Source organism: Thermobia domestica, chromosome 6, assembly GCF_964235325.1.
Source record: "Thermobia domestica chromosome 6, izTheDome1.hap1.1, whole genome shotgun sequence".
NCBI classification, from domain to species: domain Eukaryota; kingdom Metazoa; phylum Arthropoda; class Insecta; order Zygentoma; family Lepismatidae; genus Thermobia; species Thermobia domestica.
This window is the reverse complement of record NC_137459.1, coordinates 255,154,306-255,180,274: the sequence shown is the minus strand read 5'-3', so window position 1 is coordinate 255,180,274 and position 25,969 is coordinate 255,154,306. Positions and strand designations below refer to the sequence as shown.

General features: G+C 36.3%; 1 long non-coding RNA gene across 3 annotated transcripts; it reads left to right on the top strand.

The window, feature by feature from the left end:
• Positions 1-968: 968 nt before the first annotated feature.
• LOC145687781 (uncharacterized) lies at positions 969-23,087 on the top strand. Of its 3 annotated transcripts, XR_014131761.1 has the most exons (3): positions 969-1,132; positions 2,480-2,619; positions 22,921-23,087. It is a non-coding gene; the product is annotated as an uncharacterized LOC145687781 (long non-coding RNA). The 3 variants fall into 3 exon arrangements; XR_014131762.1 differs by lacking the exons at positions 969-1,132; positions 2,480-2,619 and adding an exon at positions 20,345-20,480; XR_014131760.1 differs by lacking the exons at positions 969-1,132; positions 2,480-2,619 and adding an exon at positions 21,770-22,237.
• The last annotated feature ends 2,882 nt before the right edge of the window (positions 23,088-25,969 follow it).

Sequence of the window (25,969 nt, the reverse complement as noted above, 5' to 3'; positions counted from 1 at the left end):
CAACAATGAGGAATATCACAGTCGAATCGATGTGTCAGTAAACTAGACAAATGTTTAGAAGGGGGATGAAAAACAAAGCCGTAGCTAGAGATTTCGGCGCCCCTACACTCAGCTTATCAAGCTTTTTCTTTTTCTTTTTTTTCTTTTTTTTCTTTTTTCGCCAAATAGGAGAAACAGCTATGGTTATGCTACGTTGAATTTTTATCAAGCTGCTTGCACAGACTATTACAACAACCAAAAGTGATCATTCTCTATTCTTTTCCAAATAAAAGCTGTTTGCAAGAGGCTTATTTTGGACTTTTTGCTGAACTTACAAAACTCCCTTTGGTTGTACACAAATCTACTTTGAGAACAGTTATGAACATTTACAATATTTACGTTTCATACTATCCATAAGAAATGACATTTTAATATGTTTGAAACTATGTATTTAAAAAAAAAAATGTTCGAAATGTGTAACAGCATCAATTTCCAGTAATAATTGTAAACTTTTGTAATTTTATTCTGTATGTGACCACATAAAGAATACTTTAATTTGGATTGTTTTACAATAAAAAAATATTTTGTGAAATCTAACGGAAGCTATGAAGGGACTTTCTTTGCGAATTTCTTAATATTGATCGATAGAGGTGAAGAATATGTTTAATGTTTGTACTTGAAATACAAAATATACACTCTTAAAAATTCAGGTGGTTTCGCAGAAAATTCACCGTAAAGTTTACAGGTCTTTTACCAGAATTGACATTTCAGGTGAAATTTCCGTAAATTTTGAACAGTGTATCCAGCATTTGACCAAAGTTCTTTCGAGTTGTTTGAAGTTGTTATCATATTTCGAATAATAGAATGAGTATTAAGTTATACGAAAGAAAATAACTTTCAAAGATGTTTTTCATTATTTCTTCTGGTTTAATTGCAAAATAATTTGAAGAATTATTAAATACTTTTAGGCTTATATTTAGTGGTTGCAGACACTGTCGTAAGATACTTTTATGACAAATGAAAGTTGTTTCCGCAACTGAAGCATTTAAGACAAAAAAAAAAAAAAAATCTCGCCAGTAATGAGATTGTTTGTGTTGTGTGTATTCCAACATTAGAAACTGTTGATCATACATTTTCTTCATTTACATTATAGGTGAGTACATTTATTACTATTATTTTAAGTATATTTATAAGGTTCTTATTGCTCATATTTTACGGATTGGAGTTCAAATTTCTTTTAGTATTTCATGATCGTCTTCTGTGTAAAGTTTTAACCGGTGAAGCACCTCGGTTTTTTGCATCCAAAGTTTGATCGCATGTTCAGTGTACAAATAACACACTGACGTTCAAGTCGCATATTATGCAACATCACATAAGGAAGTACGTTCGGAACTGTTCTAGCGCAAGTAGTAATGCGTGCCGTCAATTTAAGTGCAAGGAAAAAATTGGGTCTTTGTGCCGTAGAGTAGATCCAGTATTTTCAGGCCTATAAACGTTAAAATTTTATTATTTATCAAGAAATTCACTGTCACTATCTTAGAAATTGTTTCTTGGTGCGCATTCACTTTAAGAGGACCTCACCGTTTGTGTGTAAATACTGCGTCCGGATATATGCTATAAAACTGCAGTAACCTGTGCTGGGTGGCCACTAAACGGACGAATGCCATGTAATAGAGTCAGGACAGGGCAGCCCGAGTGGTAACAAGTGTGCGTGCGTAGGTAGCAGGCGTGTCAGCGATGGTAGGTATTCGCGTAAACAAGGATGTCGTTGAAAACACTTAGATAAATTTGGGATAATAGTTAAGAACAGCTACTTCTCATCTCCCGTGCACGAGGATACATCTTACTGTTGCACTACCTAAACACCCAAAGTACAAGGGCAAGAACTCAGTATATTACCTACTTTTTAACATCCTAGATAGTCAGTGAATAATTCCTGAAATTATGGCGTTTCTCGTCCTTCCCTAAGTGGGAAGTACGGCTCCTTAACTATAACCAAATTTGGTTATTATCTTAACACGCGATTACTTACCTTTGCGATTTGCACAATGCCGACACTGCATTTAGGAAATTATAAACAACTAACTGGTTTGTGGTAGAGGACTTGAATTCCTCTCAAACTTTCATGTGCTCACTTTTCTCATATCATTAAGACATTTGAATATACGTATGACTGTTTCTACATTTCTTTATTTTCAATGTTTTCTACATTGGTCATATTTTCTGCTCAATTTCAATAATACGTACCGGTCCACAACATATAATAACTCTTTTCTTCACAACACACATTCTTATAACACTCAAAATCGAGTTGCCATCTTTGAATACGCCGAACTAATTTCCTCATTATACCCTAATGTCTCATGTCAGCATGCATCCACTGAAAATAGTACCAGCAGCACGCAGATTTTCACGTCTGAAAATATTACATTAAACTATCTAGCGTGAATTAAAAAAATACTGTCTTTCCTTGAAAATTTACGTATTTTACATATTTCAGGTCCTACTCTCACGCACTTAACTCGAAATTCTCTGTGGATGCTTCGTTATACATTTTAACCAGTTAATGAAAATAGTGGAGATCGGAATATGACTTCGCTTTCGTGCCTTTCTCCAACAGCTGATTGCAAGGAAAAAAAGGTGAGTAAGGCTAGGGAAATTAAGGTTACAAATTTTACAGTAGCCCTGTAAACATACTTTTTTTGATAAGAAGTTTTCAATTTAATACACTGCTTTGCTGAACATTCAAAATTTATAATTAATCAGCATATTGAGTTGCTGGCTAAGACACACCAACTTCATTTGCTTTATACAATAATTATTGCTTTTTATAATTATCGTTGTTATTTAGCAACAGTTAAACTCTCTTTAACGTAAAGTGTATCATGCTTATTTTCAATATTCCGATGTATAGTTATCTCATATATTTTGCGGGGGCGCGGTGGCTCAGTGGTAGAGCGTTCACCTTTGGTGCTTGGGGTCCCGGGTTCGATCCCAGCCCCCGCCAAGTGAACTTTGTGGTGGACAAACACCGTGCTCGTGGGTTTTCTCGGGGTTCTCCCGTTTCCTCCCACTTTCTTCATCCCACCATTTCACTCATCTCTCATTATCACCGTCTCCTTTAGCCTAATCGGCATAATCGTGGGACGTAAAACTCAAAGATTTCATTTCATTTTCTCATATATTTTGCATGGCACAACTTATCAATAAATATTACTCTTCAATCCTTACACTGAGAAAAATCCATTATCCGGACAGCGGTATATTGTACAAATACAAGGATTCGTTATGTTTACTAAGGAAATCTGTACGGAGCGTACTTTATCCATATACTACATAGGTACTGCCTTTTACCCGCTTAGATATTACATCATGTCTCTGCAGGATGTCTGATATCTAACAATCTTCTGTATTTTACATACGTATACGTATGTCAAATACTTCAGCTATACGTTATATACGTCCATCTGTGTGTAAGATCCAGACCGCCTATAGACACTCTTTCTTTCGCCATGGCTGACGTCATTGAACTACCGTCTTTTGCTTGCGAAACGAGGTTGTTTACAAACGGAACAGAAGAGAGGAAGGAAACCTGGGAAGCCTGGGTAAGTACAATAGTTAACTATTACTTTAGTTAAATATTCCCATTAATTATATATTCTTTTAGTGTAACTTGCTTTAATATAGTACTAAGTAAGTAATGTAGTTTATGACTACAATTCTTACTATTGTAACTCGTAAATGATTGAGGAGAATGGAATGGGTGAATCTGAATTTTGAAAAAACTTTGAATATTAATGTTTTGAAACATTATGTTTCAAGGTAGCAAAATGAATGTTATGTGTTTATTCATTCCATTTTATATGTGACGATTTATTACTTGGTGCAGATTTACTACAGGACTGCTTAACATAATTGCTAATAAACCGTTTTCAGCGCGGAAGTTTCCTTGTGTAGTGAAGATTTAGGATTTAGATTTCTGGGCTTTCGGCATCAATGGCCTTGTTACCCCATATGAGGGATGACTTTCCTCGGCGAGTACACTATCCGGGGAAAGGAAGGGAAGAAAGGATTGGGGAAGGAAGAAAACGGCCTGGGACCTATATGTTAGGTACCACTCCGGCATTTGCCTGCTGTGAATGAGGAAAACCCAAGGAAACCTCATTCAGGATGGCTGGACTTAAAATCTTTTGATACTTTTTCGACCGAGTTCTCCCCCGGGATCGAACCCGGAACCGTTCGCACCGAAGGCGAGAGCGCTAGCGACTACCCTACGCGGGGCCACTTGTGTAGTCTAGAAAACTCATTTTTACTAGGATATTTGCAAATTTTTTTTTTTTTTTTTTTTTTGCTTTTAGTTTAACGCCCCATGATTGTACATCAATGTAAGAGAGAAGGTGACAATGAGATACATGATAATGGTGGAATCAAGAAAATGTAAGGAAACTGGAAAGTCTTAAGAATAACCACACCTACAGTGTTCACCAAAAGGCTATTTGTCGAGAGCAGGAATCGAACCAGGGACCTAACGCGTCAGAGGTAAGCGCTCTACTACAAAGCTTTCTTTTGTTTAAATAACTTGTTTACATTGAAATATATATATTTTACGAAGATACTAACATATTTTACAGCCTCACTGAAATTAAAAAAAAAAAAAAAGTAGTCAGGGAGAGTTTACTTGTCAGAGTTTTATTTTTTTAATTTAATTTATTTTTATTTTTATTTATTTTTGCTTTGTTATGTTCCCTAGTTAATTAATGTTTGGGTTACTGAAAATTAAAACCTTTTTAGTATTATTGTTATGTCATCACTTTGGAACCAAAAAAGTTAGATTTTTTTTCTTGTGTTTTCATATAGGAAGTTGGTAAGTTTGTGCCTTAGCATTGGTTTGGTTTCTAGAACGTAATTGAAGGTCATGTTGAGTTGAGTCTTGGCGGGTTTAGAGTTCGTGAAGTGTCAGGCACTGCTTGTGCCCCTGTCTTCTGTCTGTGATGTTTCCTGGCTTTGGGCTGTGAGGTATTTATGTTGAGGAGTACCAACGCAGGCCGCGTGATATACAGGTAGCTTCAACAGCTACGAGTGCCAGATGTTCATCTTTCGTTACGGCGTGACTAATGCAGTATAGTACTAGGTTCAAATTCTATGGGTGGTAAAAATGGTCGTGGTGTGGTAAGAAATACAACGTAATTGTTATTAGTTTATTAGTGTTTCTTCATAGTATAGTTTCACTATTTCTAGGAGGAATTAAGTATTAACGAAGTAATAAATAAGCAAAAGCACACTTTGATTGGCGTTAACTATTTCTCATACTCCATTGAGAATGTTTTGATCCTCAGTTGCGCAAACATCCAGTGTGCGTTTTTTTGTTTGCTTACACTGCCTTATAGATGAGCTCCCTCGTGGCTAAGTGGTTAGTGAACACGCCTTTGGCGTGGGACACCCGGGTTCGATTCCCGGCCGGGGGCCGCGGTGGCTCAGTGGTAGAAGGTTCACCTCTGGTGCTTGGGGTTCCGGGTTCGATCCCAGCCCCGCCAAGTGAACCTTGTGGTGGACAAACACCGTGTGCGTGGGTTTTCTCGGGGTTCTCCCGTTTCCTCCCACTTTCTTCATTCCACTATTTAATTCATTACTCATCACCGTCTCCATTAGCCTAACCATCATAACCGTAGGACATAAAACTCAAAGATTTCATTTCATTTTTTCGATTCCCGGCCGGAGCTTATGTGGTTCGGATTCCACGTTAATCTGTAGGTCCACGTCTCATACAGCCTTGCTGCTGAAAGGAACGTTAAAATCAAATCAGCACTGTTTTACAGATGCAATTGTTCGATTCCGAGTTCGAATGAAGCTTTTTACGGGCAGGGGGCGACTTTTATATATACAATCCAAGGATTTTAGTTATTAGTCAGTGATGCAATATATAGACCTATATATATTACAAAATTGAAAGTGACTATGTTTGTGACTCTTAATCTCTTAAGAGCTGCGGTGGCTCAGTGGTAGAGCGTTCACCTCCGGTACTTGGGGTCCCGGGTTCGATCCCAGCCCCCGTCAAATGAACTTTGTGATGGACAAACACCTTGTGCGTGGGTTTCCTCGGGGTTCTCCCGTTTCCTTCCACTTTCTTCATTCCACCTTTCATTCATTGCTTATCATCAGCGTCTCCTTTAGCCTAACCGGCATAACTGTGGGACGTAAAACTCAAAGGTTTCATTTCATTTTTTCTTAATCTCTTTGGAATCTTGTACTTAGGTTCACAGCGGAAGCGACGAAATAACTCGACTCATCCATTGTAGCTCTCTTCGCAACCAGTTTCCAAAATGTTGGCAATAAGTTTGCGAAACGGGATATGACGACTCCAATTTTGGGTGAAAAGTCGCTATAAAAAATAATAGAGAAATTCATTGTCTATAAGCATTGTTTTAAAGTTGTAGATGTAAACTAAACAATATGTTCTACTCACTGGCGCAAATCCGTGGGGGGGGGGATGACGGATACATGTCCCCTCCAATCTTGGAACTGAGGGGGACTTCTCCCCAATAATCCGATTTGAAATGTGTTTTTTGGGAGAAATTTGATTATTTTTGTCCGATTGCTACAAAGGAACGTGAGATAAAATAGATGTCCCCCAGAATAAGCCTCAAATCTGCAGCCTCCCAACGCTGAAGACAACTCTGATCCTCCACAACATTGTTTTTCAACTTCATAAGTATTTTGGACATCGTCAAAAAAAGTATGGTAACGGTCTTACCCCCCCCCCCTCCCAATGTTGAAGACAGATTTGCGCCGCTGGTTCTACTCACATCTTTGTAAATAGGGCGCAACCAATCCTTTAATTCAGGGATCATTTTTTTGTAAAAGAAAAAGTGCAGAATAATTAAAAGACCCCAAAGGACAAATATAACAAACATCTTCTTCGCCTTTATTCACGCAATCTATAGCTAATCTTGTTGCTATCGGTAATGATGTATTACGTGTGTTTCTCAACGGAAACTCTGCGAACTAAAGGACATCAAGTTTGTAGTTGTTCTTCGTTAGAGGGCAAGGGTAACATAACAATGCAGGATTGTGGGGCAGTGAGTATGCTGTATTTCCAAACTCTTCATCAGTTGCGCTGATTAAAACAAACAAACAGAAAAAAAGAACGTAAAAACTGTTCTGAACTAATAGTGCTTCTCTACAGATGAACATTTTGTTTGGAGCAGAAAGTCGCTAAATGTGTAAGTAGGTAAATCGTCATTTAAAAATCACCCAAAAAAGTCTCCAATCGGAAAAAAATATTTTTTGTCGCTATCGTAGGGCGACCATACGTCCCGTTTTGACCGGGACAGTCCCGTTTTAGTGGCGTGTCCCGGCCGTCCCGTCAGTAGATGGAAAAAGTAGTATTCGTCCCGTTCTATGTAAATGAAAGAAGTAAATAACAAACCCAGTATCTTTACTCCTTTTAAAAGTATTAATAATTAATAATAACAAAGAGGCAAAAATTGAACTGAAATTCCCTATATTAAACATACTCTATAGTTCGCAGTACTGCTCGAAAGGCAGCAGAGGTTTTAGCAGTTGGTTGTGTGTTGAACAAATTTCAACGTGTCTTTCCTTTTTCATAAGTACCCGTTCTGTAACAAAGAGAGAGAGGAGGAAATCTGATATCAAGGTACTGATAAGAACAAAGGTAGATCTAAAAGTCTAGGGTTGCAAGAACCTGTCCCGTTTTTAACTGAAAATTTTATGGTCAACCTACGCTATCGTTGAGGTCGAATTCCCCTTATTTAGCGACTTTACCCAAAATTGGCAACATTGACCCCCCACCGAACAACCAGGGTTGAATTCAGGGGGTAGCCCGGGGGGAATCTCCCCCCGAAGAAAATTCATTCCCCCCCGGAGAAACTCCCAAAATTTCAGTCACAAAATGTAGAAATTACTTCACCCAATTATTTGCTTTTCTGTCCGTGTACGTGCAGACGAAATCCGATCTCTCAATATACATATAAATGACGCAGACCCATTCTATATAAATGTTAACATGTAACATCTAAGATAGAATACCAAATAGTGAATAAAACTTGTATTTCTTAACGCTATGACTGAGTTTGGCAGAACATGAAATTGTTAACTGTTGAAGAAAGGTTTGTATTTTAGTAGGTACTATACTCTCGCCCTATATTATATATTAGTAGGTAGCACTAGCACAGGTTGAGATACGAAAGGAAAGATAGGGAAGATCTTTCGATCATTCCATATAATCTCTCATGTCAGCAGACTTCAGTTCTTGAAAATATACAGTTCCTACATTATTTGAAATAGGGCGCCTAAATCCCATTTCTCGCATCGGAAGTAACAGACGTAAATGTGTTTTACGATTGTTAAAGTAAACACATCTTTCTTTAATTAAAAATAATTCAGTTAAAGGGTGAGATTCAGTGGGCGTCATTTAGAGGGATCAGGGAGGAACAGTTATCCCTCCTTGATTAGAGACTTATATAGAATTTATCAATATGATAATAGTATATAAGTGAAAGATTGCTATTGAAGGTGACCAAGATCCTGCTCAGTGCCGTTCCATGGGGGAGGGGCAAGCGGGGCGACGGCCCCGGGCGCCGAAGTAAGGGGTGAAAAATTCGGGAGGGAAAAAGAAAAAAGAAGGAAAGAAAAACAGAGGAATGAAATACATGCGGACATATATAAAATGAAAGGAAAAAAGTAATGAAAAGTGCTCAAAATCAAGGAAAAGCAGGGTTTACTTTTTAAAATTTTCCCACCTTTGGCGGCTGGTCTGTCGACCTCACTCATATATACGGGGATGCCGTCGTATACTCTCGCGCCAAGCGCTGATTTTCCACGACACGGCACTAATCCTACTGAAGATTTCGTCAACTAAACTATTGATGTATATGCAGTGAAGAAACCAAGGCTAATATGTTTGATTTAGAATCAGAAGTGTGAGAAAGAATGATAACTTTTTATTAAGATATTCCTAAGTATGTTTGTTTTAGGAGAAAAAATATTTCAGTTAATTTAAATCTTTTTAAAAATTTTTACATTAGTAACAAACAGTAATTACTGAATATAGGAAATAATAAAAATAGTTACTGTAAATAGCAGTTAAGTTTAGTGTAAACTATTTTTGCCAGTCTTTATTTAATGTTTTAGATGAAATCAAACGATTGTTTTCTTAAAATTATAATCTCAATGAATATTTATCAGCAATTAGTCTCAATATTAGGTAAGATGTGTATGTGAATGGAATTGTTAAATATGCTGCTTTCTTGAAAAAAATACAGAAAAATAACCCTCCCCCGAGCAGTTGACATTCCCCCCCGGGTGTAAATGTCTGAATTCAACACTGCGAACAACACCCCGTTATCTTTAGCCTAGCCAGCATAATAGTGGGACGTAAAACTTAAAGATTTCATTTCGAACAACACTCCCAGAAACCTATTGTTATACCATTCCCAAAACACCCTTTTGTACAGTTCTCCCTATTCGAAAAAAAAAAATTGTAAATAGCAGTGTTCATATATAAATATGGAACACAATTTCCCTGAATTTTCCAGGTTTTCCAGGTATTAATTTTTCAATTTCCAGGTCTAGTGGAAGAAACTAATAGTACGAGAACACATAAATTTTAAGAATACTATATTTATATATTTGAGAATGGCCACCCTTCTCCCCAATGAACGATTGCAATTAAATATTGAGTCACAAGAAAATAAATAATTAAAATAAATAAAATTTAAGTTGAAAAATATGAAGTTGAGAAACCTACTAAGGGAATTATATAATACTTTTGTTCCATACTTGAATACATTCAAAATATACAAAAATATTGGCTTGGGGAAGAAAAAAGGGCCCGCGAGATTTTAACTGATTCTTATAGTACTCGACAACAGAAATAAATTACTGAAAGAATTTTCAAAATCGGCGCAGGTAAACATGCAGAAAATCGCATTTTCATGTACCGGTTCAAAATGGGGAAGAAAAGACGACCGCGAGATTTTAATTGATTCTTGTACACGACGAGAGAAATCGATTAGTGAAGGAATTTTCAAAATCGGCGCAGGCAAACATGGAGAAAATGGCATTTTCATGTACCCGTTCAAAATGGGGAAGGAAAAAGGTTCCGCGAGATTTTAACTGATTCTTGTAGTACTCGTCGAGAGAAATCGATTAGTGAAGGAATTTTCAAAATCGGCGCAGGCAAACATAGAGAAAATCTCATTTTCATTTTCCGGTTCAAAGTGGGGAAGAAAAAAGGGCCGCAAGATTTTAACTGATTCTTGTAATACTCGACGAAAGAAATCGACTAGTGAAGGAATTGTCAAAATCGGCGCAGGCAAGCATGAAGAAAATGGCATTTTCATGTATCAGTTCAAAATGGGGAAGAAAAAAGGGCCCGGGAGATTTTAACTGTTTCTTGTAGTACTCGACGAGAGAAATCGATTAGTGAAGGAATTTTCAAAATCGGCGCAGGCAAACATGGAGAAAATGGCATTTTCATGTACCGGTTCAAAATGGAGAAGGAAAAAGGTTCCGCGAGATTTTAACTGATTCTTGTAGTACTCGTCGAGAGAAATCGATTAGTGAAGGAATTTTCAAAATCGGCGCAGGCAAACATAGAGAAAATCGCATTTTCATGTACCAGTTCAAAATGGGGAATGAAAAAGAACCGCGAGATTTTAACTGATTCTTGTAGTACTCGACGAGAGAAATTGACTAGTGAAGAATTGTCAAAATCGGCGCAGGCAAGCATGAAGAAAATGGCATTTTCATGTATCAGTTCAAAATGGGGAAGAAAAAAGGGCCCGCGAGATTTTAACTGTTTCTTGTAGTACTCGACGAGAGAAATCGATTAGTGAAGGAATTTTCAAAATCGGCGCAGGCAAACATGGAGAAAATGGCATTTTCATGTACCGGTTCAAAATGGAGAAGGAAAAAGGTTCCGCGAGATTTTAACTGATTCTTGTAGTACTCGTCGAGAGAAATCGATTAGTGAAGGAATTTTCAAAATCGGCGCAGGCAAACATAGAGAAAATCGCATTTTCATGTACCAGTTCAAAATGGGGAATGAAAAAGAACCGCGAGATTTTAACTGATTCTTGTAGTACTCGACGAGAGAAATTGACTAGTGAAGAATTGTCAAAATCGGCGCAGGCAAGCATGAAGAAAATGGCATTTTCATGTATCAGTTCAAAATGGGGAAGAAAAAAGGGCCCGCGAGATTTTAACTGTTTCTTGTAGTACTCGACGAGAGAAATCGATTAGTGAAGGAATTTTCAAAATCGGCGCAGGCAAACATGGAGAAAATGGCATTTTCATGTACCGGTTCAAAATGGGGAAGGAAAAAGGGCCCGCGAGATTTTAACTGATTCTTGTAGTACTCGACGACAGAAATAGATTACTGAAAGAATTTTCAAAATCGGCACAGGCAAACATGAAGAAAATCGCATTTTCAGGTACCGGTTCAAAATGGGAAGAAAAAAGGACCGCGAGATTTTAACTGATTCTTGTAGTACTCGACGAGAGAAATCGACTAGTGAAGAATTGTCAAAATCGGCGCAGGCAAGCATGAAGAAAATCGCATTTTCATGTATCAGTTCAAAATGGGGAAGAAAAAAGGGCCCGCGAGATTTTAACTGTTTCTTGTAGTACTCGACGAGAGAAATCGATTAGTGAAGGAATTTTCAAAATCGGCGCAGGCAAACATGGAGAAAATGGCATTTTCATGTACCGGTTCAAAATGGGGAAGGAAAAAGGTTCCGCGAGTTTGAACCGCTACGATGTATGTTCACGAATGTCCCCGTCTTCTCAAATTTAGTTAATTACTGTGACACTGAAACATGTGACACAGAGTCACATTGTGGATGACTGCAATCGGCAACCACTGCACATATACTCCTCCCGCCCCACAGTTTGATTATTTCGATCCATTCCTCACGTGCTAACGGCATGGTTCAACATCTGCAAGAAAGAGGTAAATGTAACGTTCAATTGGCAATAGCTTTTCACCAAATTAAGCTGCATGAAATCTGATTGCATATTTGACATACTGAGAAAATTCTAGTCCGTGGCCATATGTATCACATATCCCATCAATTCATAAAAATTTTGAACACAAAATTACGGTCGTCCGTGTGACGTACTCCCAAAAGGCCTAATGTGTATCACCCACCTCACATTCAATGAAACCACATCCGTGTAGAATTTAGAAAGGAACTTCTTATGATGTATACAGGATGTCTCAAACGTTCCCTGACATAGGATAACTCTGTTATTATCAGAGTTACAACAAAATGTAAGAGGAAAAACATCTCGAAATATGACGTTTTCAATCTAAAGTGAACACTTTTTAAAAAAAATCGGACGAGATGTTTGTGCTGTATACTCTTTATGCACCCAATTTTAAATGAAAATGCAACGTTGTCATTTACCTGGACCCACAACATAAGTGAATGAAGTTACTGTTTGAAACGGGGGCTGGCCATCGACATGTTAGCGTAAAAGACAGTAACTTCACTCACTTACGTTGTGGGTCCAGGTAAATGGCAATGTTGCATTTTCATTTCACATTGGACGCATAGCGAGTGTACAGCGCAAACGGGTCATCCGATTTTAAAAATTCCTTCACTTTAGAATGAAAACATTATATTTGGAGACGCTTTCCAAAGTAGTATAATTTAGTTTGTTTAAATTTACAATTTAATACAAGTAGATTCGGATTTATATGCGTAGGATTTTGTATGCATCTAACTAATGAATTCTTTATTTTCATGCTTAACTTAGTGACTTGGCTTTGGACTGCAACTGATTATTGTAACCCATTATTGCTTGAGAAGAAACAAGATATCCGAATCTTCATTTGGAGAAATCAAACGTCTATTGGAAAGCTGGGGATTACAATCATTAATTTCTACATTTCAAGGTGCGTAAATTATATATTCTGTGTTTGTTGTTAAATTACTATTACTATTATTGGGTTTAGAATCAATCAAGCACTTCATGATATTTTATGGGGATCAAGATGGGTGCCGGATAGATAAGTATTTGAGCGTCAGGCTCTTATTTCTTTTCAATTTAATATTTAATCAATGATTATTTTTCTCCCTCATTATTCCACCAAATCGTATTCCAAGATCATATATCCATTTTTGATCGATATATCCATATTTTTGATCTCTTTCATATTTCTATATTTTCGATTTTTGATATTGTTTATATTTCGATATTGCTGTATTTTTCGATATTTCGAACAAGTTTCGATAGTTTGTCAATATCGATTATCTATATCTAAATTCGGATATCCCAAAGCCCTATCGAACCCCCTCCGAAATGAAGTTTTTGGCTATGGACCTGATTAGGGATGCGCACGAGACAAGACGAGACAGAATTTTTGTTACGAAATTCGAGACGAGATAGAGCTCTTCCAATAGAAACGGATCCAGTTTTCGAGACGAGACATAACTTTCGCGGCACCTTTTCGAGAGGAGACAATCTCAAATCTTTTCTCTTGCGCATCCCTACACTTGATCATGAGGTATCAAAAAAAAAAAGTTAATGAGAAATACCGGTAACATGTAAATACAATATAGGTAGCTAAAACATTTTTGTTTTCATTCTTCAGTAATGCATTATTATTAATCTCAGGGGGGCGCGGTGGCTCAGTGGTAGAGTGTTAACCTCCGGTGTTTGGGGTCCCTGGTTCGATCCCAACTCGCGCCGTGTGGACTTTGTAGTGGACAAACACCGTGCTCGTGGGTTTTCTCGGGGTTCTCCCGTTTCCTCCCACTTTCTTCATTCCACCATTTCACTCATTTCTCATTATCTCCGTCTCCTGTAGCCTAACCGGCATAATCGTGGGACGTTAAACTTAAAGATTTCATTTTTTATTAATCTCTGTATTTTATAGTGTATTCTCAAGCTTAAGGTGATGTATAATTAAATTTTGAATTCAGTTAACTTATTTTGTTTCTCAGATTGTTTTTAAAATGTATGTACAAACGTTTATTTTCATTCTTGAGAGTTTAAAGTGACGTATAGTTATTAAACATAGTATTTAATATTGTACTCTTAACGTGGAAGTGATATACAGTTAACTTTTGAATTCAGTTAACATTTTTCTCTCTGAAATTGCTTTAAAAAGTATGTAAAAACGTTTTTATTTTATTTCTTGAGTGCTAAAAGTGATGCAAAGTTATTAAGCTTACTACTTTATATTGTATTCTTAACCCTAAACTGATACACAGTGCGTTTTTGAATAAATTATGTCAAGTTATTTGAGTGACGAACACTGGTAGAAAATCCTGACTACTACTGGAACATTTTGATTTTAAGGTGACGACTACTGGTGCAAGGATTTTAAAATATTGTTTTTCCTCCAACGGCTACTCCTTTTTTAATTCTAACTACATGGTCATTATAGGAAGGATCAGTGAGTCTTTCCAACTATGGTACAGCTCCGACAGATTCACGATGCTCAGAGAAGAGACAAAATAGTATGTTTTCAACCTTAAAGTGAGAACCACTGGCGTTTTTACCCTGCTATGCAAAAGTAAGTGAGTACTCCAATGGAGTTCCAATGCGGTGCTTAATTTCTGCGTTTTAGATATATGGAAATACATGTCTCTAAAATGTAAAGAACTAATTTTTTTTTTTACTGAAAACTGCAACTCGGTAAGCCTTATGGATACCGAGGTATGGGAAAATAAACTATAGGTATGTGGGGCTTGCATACTTGACGCTACAATTCGGAAATTGAATTAAAATATGACTAACGGCTATCAAGATGTTGTCAAATAAAGGGAGGACCAACACAGTTAAGGGGTTTTCGTGTTAGATGCTAAAATTTCCGAAATCGGTCATGGAAAGTTAATAAACACCAGTAGCAATTTCATTTTAAAGTAATTAGATATCTTCATGGAGTGTTAGAACATCATGGAGTCTACCAAAATTAAATTTTAAAAGCTTTTGAAAATATAATCTGACATTTGTAAACAGTATTTGAAATATGTGTTTACCCAAAACTTCCAGCTAGTACATCTAACATCTGGAGAAACACTGTGAAATAAAAGCGTACGAGATCTTGAAATTTCGGAAACAATTATTGGTGGCAACAAAATTAAATAAGATGGTACTTCTATGGGTTAAATGAGTACCTCAGTACAATTTCGATCGAAAGATTAGTTCAGTCCTAGGTTTTCTTCAGGCAATTCCAAGGGTTCATCGAGCTGTGCAAAAGAATGAAAATTCGCTGTCAATATCTAAGATAGTAACCAAGATATAAGGAATTATATATTTTATGACGTAAAAATAGAGATCTTTACGGATTTGTACTTTTGGCTCTTTCCTATAAGAAAAGAAATTCAGAAAACTACTGTATATACCTTAATAGACAATTCAGTGGGCGGGGACACAGTAGCTTAGTGGTAGGGTATTTAACTAATCTTTTTTTGCAGAAACTATTGGAGTATTCACTTAACCTGTAGAGATACGATCATACTTAACTCCCTATTTAATTTTAAAATTAAATAAAAGGAAATATTTCAGTGTAGCGACCCACGATTATGCATTTTAGTCTCAGGGAGATTATGATTAAAGCAAGTGAATGTTGTTGACAGAATTGATGGAATGCAAAGGTGGGAGGAAAGAGAGTACCCCGAGAAAACCCACGAATACGATGTGCACTACAAACTGACTTGACCGTGGATCGAACCAAGAACCCAATACACTAGAGGTAAGCACTCTACCCCTAAGCCATCGTGCCCTCGCCCATTTAGTTGTCTATTAAGGTATATACGGTTGTTTTCTGAAATTTCTTCTTCTTACAGCAAATACTCAAAAGTACAAATCCATGTGGGTCTCTATTTTTACGACGTCATAAAATGCATAATTCCTTATATCTCGCTTGCTATATTAGATATTGACAAAAAATGTTCACTTTATTTCAGAGCCCGATGAACGCTTGGAATTGTCCAAAGAAAATTTAGAGCTGAATTAATCTTTCGATCGAAATTGTACTGACGAGTCTGAGGTACTCACTTAATCCATATAAGTACCATCTTATTTAACTTTTGTTAGGATCAATAATTGTTTTCTGAAATTTCAAGATCTAATACGCTTTTATTGTATGGTGTCTCTCTAGCTGCTAGATGTACTAGCTGGAACTTTTAGGTAAATACATATTTCTAATACTCTTTACAAATGTCAAAATATATTTTACAAAACTTTTAAAATTTAATCTTGGTAGACCCCATGATGTTCTTAAACTCCATGGAAATACCTAATTATTTTAAGATGAAATTGCTACTGATGCTTATTAACTTTACATGACCGGTTTCGGAAATTTTACCACCTAACACGAAAACCCCATAACTATATGGATCCTCCCTTTATTTGACAATATCTTGATAGTCATATTTTAATTAATTTTCTAAATTGTACTGTCTAATATGCAAGCTCCACGTACCTATGGTGTCGCTTTTTATTTCACCATATTTCGGTAACTGTTAGGCGTACCGACTTGCGGTTTCGGTAAACACACACCTCTAACGTTCTTTAAAACGTTATTAAGATATATTTTAGAATATTTAGAAATGAGAGTTCTGGGAATATCATGGTACCCGAAAACCCCCATCAGGGCGTGTGTGTAGTGTATTTAATTGAAACTACTTTTGAGGTTGTTGTAAGCCCTCGTAATTACGTTTCCGAAACTGCACCATCTAGTACGCAAACTCCACAGTTCTGTAGTGTCGCTCTTTATTTTCCCATATCTCGATATCCATAAGGCTTACCGAGTTGAGGTTTTCGGTAAACAGATGTCAGTTCCTTACATTTTAGAGACATATATTTTCATATATCTAAAAAATACAGACATTAGGTACCCCATGGTAGCCCGAACACCATTGAGGTACCCACTTACTTTTGAATGGTAATACATTTTGAGTTGTTGTTCAGCATCAATAAACACTTCATAGTTTTTCTACGTGCAACCCAAAAGTCCATACCTGACCGAACAGATTTTGTCCATTTAATCTCAAAAATGTTAAGATACTTTGTATTGTTAAGTACAACCAAATTAAGCACACTGAATATAACATTTTAAATATTTTCTGATTTTTGTTGCAGGTATTTCGTGCATCAAACCAGGATTCTGCTTGAAAGACAGTCAAAAGAAGCAGTGTAGGTTGTGGCTAAAAGTACGTCCTTTCTGAAGACAGACTCAGTTGTACTTACATTATTTTGTACGAATATATAACCCTAATAAAGATACTGTACTACAAATTATTTCTTTCTTCCATAAATTATAATAAAATATTATCTCTGTTTAAAGAAAATGATTGTTAATGTTAAGTCATTTTAATTCTTTTTCTCTGTAATAAGAACATTATCCCTAGCAATATTTTTTATCTTTGTGCTATTGCGATTGGATGAAGTAAAATTCTATACGAAGCACTATTATTTCAGACATGCATTAATAACTAATGTATTGTTCTGTATGTAAGACAATGTGTATACTGAACATGTCTAGCGAAGGTGTTGTTTTAATACAGAATCTATAACTCAGCTTTTCAGTAGTCAACTTTATTGGGAATCCGAAGAAAGAAGTTAAAAAAAAAAAAAAATGTTGGACTTACCAGCGTGTGTGTGTTCGAATTCTGGACTAATCCAAATTATCCAGAGAAATCATTATATATTTCTTTGTTGCTATTTCAGATGTATCCTTTTTCCAAGTCGTATGAAACGGAGACTTCATACATCGCTATACTTTGTATGAACTATGTTCCGTATTTACTTAATCACTTTGTAACTTTCTCTAGTGTTGACAAGGCCGCAGGTGTCAATCGAATAGTTTAGTGTTTCACTCATGTCACCTTGTGACTAAGGTACGTCCTGTCGGTATATATATGGTACTGGGTTCAATTAGCGATAAAATACATTTTTAGCGTTAAACAAATGCAAAAATCTACACGAAATGAGATACCGTGATCTCTGACTTACGGATAACACCAAGCAACTAATGGTACTGAGTGTGATTAAGTTTACTAATTACTATTTGGCTAAAATCAGTGTTCCTTTATCTATAGTTCTTTTCGTGCTTTGAATTGCAAAGTTTGAAATAACGGTTTTAAATTATTGTGTATATATATCTTCCGAGTAATTCTGAGAATCATTGCTCTTTCTTTAAGCAATGTATGAGACTGTTAAATTGCTCTTTCCTTAAAATGTTGCACTAAGAAGGATGCATCCAGGAAAGTCCAAATTTGCAGAATGTCTATAGCAGGGAAGAATAAATATGTTTAGTCGATGGCTGCACAACGCCTCCGCTGTCACCACGTTGTCACACAGCGAATACAGCGAACGTTTAAGAGTATTCTGCACTTACTATTAGGTATCGGCCTGGGAACTTTGGCGCATCTACCCAGTCTCCTTGGTGTTTCATTTTTAATGGCGAGTACTGAGTAGGAATCATATTGTAAGCGAATACGTTTCCGGCTGACACCACACTTTTAATTATTGCGACATTTAAAAAAAAAAAAGACATACCTGTTAATTAAAATGTACAGAGAAGTTATTTCTGGAAAATTCTATTCAGGCCTCTTGTGGTAACAACTGCACTTTAGTAGAAGATACTATTAAGGAAAAGAATGAGGTAAAATAATCTTTATATCGTACAAGCAATGGATGATAACAGCTTAATAAATGATTGTACGTAAATCTTGTTTGAGTTTGAATATAGGATTGTATAAGGCTGTGCATTTTGCATTATTATTGAGGTGCTGCAACTAACTAACTGCAAACCATATGATAAATTCTTACAGTAATATATCACATATTGATTTACTCTGTATGGAAACGAAAATAGTTTAATATATGGTTAACCTCCTTTGTGCCAGGGGCGGATCCAGAGGGGGGCGATCGGGGCGATCGCCCCCCCCCCCACAAGAGGAAACTTTCTTATTTTATATATAAATAAACCCATCCATAACAAGTTTGGAGCTCTTAAAAGTAGCAGTATTACCGCCGACCGCCCCCCCCAGAAGTCCGTCCTGGATCCGCCCCTGCTTTGTGCCCATAATTTTAAAATTAACGCTTGTGTCACTTTTCAACACTTGACTTTGCAGTAGCTTTCCAACGAATTAGCAGGAAGCCCAAACTTATAGGACACCCTGCAGGTAAATACATTTCTTTGGACAGTTTCACTGCTCCAAACTAAGATTTGAAAAGTGTAGTATTGTTAATTTTATTATTATTGGCACAAAGGAGATCAACCATATTTTAAGCTATTTTTGTTTTCATACAGAGTAAAACAATATTTGACAACATTACAGTAAGAATGTATCATGCACTTTGCAGTATGTTGCAGCACTTTAATAATGGTGCACTATACGTACACTCTAGATCCTGCATATGTCCGATCCATACATTACAAGAAGGCAATACGTATTCGATACAGGTAAAATCTGTATGTTTCATATGGACAACCTATTAGCTATATACATCCAATCTATACATTACATATGGCCAACCTGTACGCGACATACGTATAATCTATATGCTGCATGCAGACAGTCTGTAAGCTACATATATGGACTCTGTATGGTGCATACGGATATTCTGTATGCTGTATCTGGACAAGCTGTGTGCGACATAAGGAAAATCTGTATAATACATACGTACAATACGTATACTGTATCTAGCCGTACGTATGGGGCACAAGTACAATATAGATGCTGTCTCGGGGTTGAACGCAAGAAACATACGTACAGAACGTATATTGCATACTTCTTGAAATCATGCTCCGTCCTGATAGTCAGTGTATGTCGTCATTATTAACCCACATGCTACATACGACCCTGACGTCACAAAGCTAGATATTACCTCCGTATATACTTGTTACTGCAGATAACGTCACACGAATGACGTCATTGCACTTGTGCAGACAGTACGTATAATACATACTTTTTCAGCTATACGTTTGCTGCAGGATGTTATATACGTTTGTACGTTAAGTCCAGAAACTACAGGAATTATGAATGTAACCTACGTTTTTAAGTATGCCACCTACATTTTTTTTTCTCAGTGTACTCTTAATCTAAGCTTAAATGATTGCATGGTAGTGTGCATTTTGAATACAACTCTTGAACTTTAACAAATAATTTTCTATGAGTTGAGTATACTTTTCTATGAAATGCGAGATTTTTTAAAAATATGATTGTCTTTAGGTATTTATAAAGGAATAATTTTTAAAATCATGAAAGACTGAAAATGTCAAATAATATGGAAAGATTGGCAATTTATCCATAAAAATGAATACATTATTTAAAATATTTACAGCTCATACTGAACTGAACTACATCTTTGATAACTTTTTTTTCTTTACTTATTATGAAACAATGGTATGGTGTGGCTACTTGGCAGTTGTTACCATTTGCTCTGCGTCGACATAAAACCTCTGTTTACTAATTGCTACATTATGATCCGCTTGTCTTCATTACTGTCTGTACGCTGTAAGTTGAAATCATTCCTAATGCTGTAGCGATATTTTCTTACATTCTTTTTTTATATATAATTATTTTGCTCACCAAACACCACACATCCATACCATATATTAATGATTTACTTTTTTTTGCACTTATTCAAGGGTTTCATTATAAACAACTTTTCGCTGAAGATAGAGTTAATATGTGCCGAAATATTAGATGAGGCAAACATCAAAGTCCGTTAATTTTAACTATCATCTATCTTGAATCTACAGTATAGCGTTGCTTAGTGCGTTTATATAATTGACCCTGATTCAGTAGTGAGATGATTCGGTTTTATAAGAAAAATGTCTTAACATTAGTAGATCTCACTTCAATTTTTTAAGATTAAAATAAATAAATATGGCAGGGTTTCCGGTTAGCCGAATAATCAGCACGCGTGCCTTCTGCAAAATACGTATGCAATAATTTCTCCATACTTATGCCTATAATTCTATGAAATAAAAATTTTTTAAAACGAAGTCGTTTGTTGATATTTGAACAAAGAAGTCAACAAATAAATAAAAGTAAATGAAATGAAATCTTTGAGTTTTACATCCTGTGGTTATGCCGGCTAGACTAAAGAAGACGGTAATGAGGAGAAATGAAAGAAATTGTGGAATGAAGAAAGTGGAAGAAAACGGGAGAATCCCGAGAAAACCCACCCATACGGTGTTTGTCTAACACAAATCTCACTTTCCGCGAGCTGGAATCGATCTAAGGACCCCATGCACTAGATGTGAACGCTCTACCACTGAGCCACCGCGACACCCTAAAGAAATGAAGACTACAAACTAACCAATTACATTTTTTTAACCAGTAGGTTGAAATTTTATTAAGTTGTTGCAGGTTCAGTTTAGTAAGTTATTGCATCGAAATTGAACTAAAGTGATGTGAAAATAAACCTGTATTGTACCATTCAACCCATACACTTCATAGTTGAAGTTCCAGAAAACAATTATTCATAATGTACATGTATTAACAGAGTTCTTCATAGATATGACAAAAAAAAAAGCCTATAGCCACTAAGGTCAAAGAGTATTCCAGATTCGATAAAGAGGATGATAAGGTACTTTCAGACTTGTCACAACATTTTCATGCGTTCCAACACAGGTCAATGATATTAAAGTGCTACACAGAACAAATTTGTTCATTAAGAGGAATGTTTATGAATAGTTTTATACAAGAATGAACAGCCTAGTTTGAATCTTGACAAAGACCACTTGAACAACAAACGAGTTAAAATAATCAACTGTCATCTGGCGCACAAACTTTAAAGCTTGAAGATTGTATGGCACAAAACAGGTTTATTTTCACACAGCATATTTATAATTTTGTTAAGTGGTTGGTGTTTTAATGAAGACGGGAGTTCCTATCGAAAATTTCAAGTTACTTATATGACTGACGTATACAAGATTAGTTCAAGTTAATAACGATTCTCTCTTGTTGCGTGATCCAGTGACGTCGCTCCATACACCAAGTAAAGTGGCTTCACAACATTTGTCGGAGTAAAATTACTTATGGGTAGCTACTTGGCCATAAGACCTAAGTTTTCACATCATGTGCCGAACACTTACGGTGAATAGAACCTGATACACTGTGAGCGTGGCGATAGATGATTGCAATTCCACAGAACAATCCACTTAAACGCTCTACAGTTCTGGAGGCCAAAATGCGAGGTCGTCCTCGCTGCTTTTGTGTTCAGGAACGTCGCACCACTTTTCCTCTTCACTGCAACAACCTAAGTAAGTCTCTGTTTTTTTTTTTTTTTTTTTTTTTTTTTTAAGAGCTTAAGTATCCTGAACCAGTTACGCATTAGATGTGGCATGCAACCATCTCACCACGTTGACGTTCGTGAAATGCACAGTTTTACTCATTCGGTTCTCTCACCCATTTAGTACGATTATGAATATTGTCCATATCTATGTATCCCAGACACATATGGTTTCCCTTTGTAACTGAAAAACACACTTCTTGTGTTTGATACCACTATTAGGTGAAATCTGTAACACACTATTTCTTGTTACCTTTTATGGTGTGAAATTGTTAATCGTTTTCCACAAATACAAACCTGTTTTCGAGACTTCTATATATCTTAATCCACAGTTCTTATGCCAGCTTCACGGATGTGAAATAGTGCAAAATGAGAATGGTTAGTGTTAATCAAAACTTAAGTAAATTTATAGAATAGTTAATGCAAATGTATATGAATAATTCATAGTATTGTTTATGAAAAAGAGAAGAGTTTGTCTTTAAAAAAAAATCGTACAGGAAAGGAAAATGTAATGGTATGAGAGACATAAGAGAAACACCATTAAGCATGATATTGCGCTCAGAGTTACATAAGTCAATTTACAACTTGAAAGAAATAAAAATAGGTTTTGCCTATTTTTCTCTAGCTTCGAAATATATTTGTTTCTGATTTCAGGTGTTTTGTTGGAATTAATCCAGAAATTGAATCCATTCCGCGGAAAGCGAGGGAAGATACGGCAACATGATACTTCTAAGGATTATCCGTAGCAAATTTTTGACTTCCATGAAATAACTCATTGTCAGTTTATAAACGGAATATTGACTAGACTGATCATTTCTTTTTTATTTCATGTACTATCATTAGAGAATTAAATACGATGAGATATTTAAGAATATATTGTTTTCATTTGGGTTTTTACTAAATCCTGTTAATTTATGTTTAAATCTTTAAGTATTTTTTTTCAGTAGCGTCATTTCAGACTTTGCCAGGTAGGAGTAAGTTAGTCCATCAACATAAGAGTTTTACCTTTTGAATTAGTATTTTAGTATACAATTTATTGAAGAGCATGTGATTCTCAAACCCAGGGGGGTAATTATCCTCCTTGCCCTTCCCAAATGATTCCCTGCTTCTCTCTCTCTGAAAACCTTCTTCTGCTTTCTGTACATGTAGACTTAACTCTGATTGTATTACTGTTACAAAGGAAAAGTGTCGTGAATACATGCACGTTTTTGTATACAAACTACTGTATATTCCTGAATGCAAGACTAGGTATTTTGCCGCAATTTTGTAACCGTAAATATGGAGTCGTCTTGCTTTTGCGACATATCATGTAGAGTTTTTCTTCACTGAACAGAATCACGAGATTCCATTAAACGATAAATTTACCCATTTCCTTGACTACCGCTTTAGCCTTCAATGTTTGAAGATTCACTGCAGAGGCATCATGTGGGAAGAGTAGGGGCAATTGCATCCTACTTAGCACTTAGTTTGAGAAATAGACGCTTTTTAATAAATTGTGTACTAATATTGTAATGAAAAAACGTGAAACTTATGTCAGTGAACAGTTTTGTTCCTCCTGCCAAAACCTGAAATAACGCTATTGATCCAGTGGACCCTTCTAATGAGAAAGAGTAAGTGAGGTTTCTATTTGATTTGATTTTTAATGTAGTTTTGAAAATATGTCCTGTATGTGCTATAGATGTATTTGTGTAATCCTTTGGTAAAAATATGGTGGTTCGTCTTAGTAATTATGTGTGAATTTGCAGGAGGAAATAAAATTTAAAGTAATCCTAACATACTTGTGAAAAAGTGCACTTCAAAATATTCTTACTTGTAACTCTATCAGTAATAGTCACAATAATTGATTATTTATTAATATTATTTTTTCCCTTTTCCTGCTTGCAAAGTTGAATCTTGTACTTCAGTTATCGAAGACATTAGAGAAAGTGTTGTCTAAAGAATGTGAATATTGGTTTGCTGTCTTGTGAAAATGCAGATGATAGGAAAAGAAAGAGCGTAAACGCATTGTTCATTGTATTACATTGTCCAGAAAGAAAACCAAGTTGTTATAGTGCGTCCAGTAAGAGAACGTCTCTGACAGCTCGAAGTGACATTGCCACTACTCGCGTGTCAAGGTTTTTTTCGGTGCAACTGTAGTGGCAATTTAATTAATGGTATAAGACAGAGTGATCGTGGTTGGTAACACTAGTATCAAAGTAGGGGCTGCAATGTCCCAGCGTATGTTGTAAGAAACGTCAGAGACCATCTCTTGTTGGCCGTGCTATAGTAGTAGGGGTCGATCTGGGTAAATGGATGTTTAGATCGTTAGCGATGTCAAACATGTCAATCTTGCTCGAATTTTACCATAATGTAATCCATTTTGGCTGCGAGAAGCATCTTGGACATTGAAATTTCCTGATTGATAGTAACTGAACTATATTTCAGGTCTTGCTTTTGATAACGTATCTTGCCCGCATTTTCGGCCAAGGAACAAGAGTTGATTCTATTTCACTTTATAATTTATGGAAGAACTCGCCTAAGCCTATTCACTGTAAAATTGTTTTCTTGAGGTGCTTTCTTGAATTTGATGTTGAAAAATCTCAACTAAAGTCTATAAGAATTTAAGCGATTAATTCATATTGCGTCGCATTTAACTTCCCCGATGTAGGTTTTTTTTTTTTTTCAGATAATAGTTACACAACCTTTATACATCGTAGCTGCTCCGGTAAGTTGGCAAACTTGACGAGGAAGAATGTGTCTTAAGGCCATCAGTGTAATTGGGCTCTTAAGCAGTACCGATAAAAAATATTTCTTTGTTAAATGAACACGCCAATAACTTTAAAGCTTGTTGAAGAGTACCGCAAATAAATACATTAAATCATCACTGTGCAAAATACTCTCATGCTGATTTGTTGCTCTAAACTGAACACGAAATCACATAAATATATCTAGTTTTTAACCATAATGATTTCCACTCAATCTGTGAGGCAGTTTCAAATGGCTGTGGAAAACAGATGTCCAACGTTTTGGTGAAATTACGGAACTTTTCAGGAGAAGTTTCTGTAAATTGTTAAATGAAATTCATGCAACATATCCGTTGAAATATCTGTAAATTTTTGTGTGAAATATCTAGCACTTGAGGTTATGATGCTATAATTCCCGTAAATTCTATAATACACAAAGAGTGAAAAAGTGACCAACTGGACAGAGACTCGACCCCGGGACCTCCGACATACCGTGTCGATGCGTTAACCACTATGTCATCCAGTCCGTCTCCCAGAACAGTCACTCACTCTCGAGGTCGATGCTCTACACCCAGACCATGGATTGTACCAGAGAACCATTGCTGTTCTCGGACAATGCCTGTATCCGTACATTGAGCACCTATGACGGTTGTGATTTCATATAGATGTTAATGAAAGAGGAAACAACATATTTTTTAACACACCAGTTCCTTTGTAGATGTGAATTCTACAATGCACAAAGAATGAAAAACTGACCCACTAGGCCAAGACTCAAACCCGGGATCTCCGGCATGTCGTGCCGATGCGTTAACCACTATGCTACCCCGGCCGCTACTCACTCTCGAGATCGGGGGTTCCCACTTGGACTCCGTATAACCCACGTGCTTCGAGTGGAGAGCACTGACCTCGAGAGTGAGAGAGTGAGTGGCTGTTATGGAAGGCGGACTGGGTGATATAATGGTTAACGCATCGATACGGTA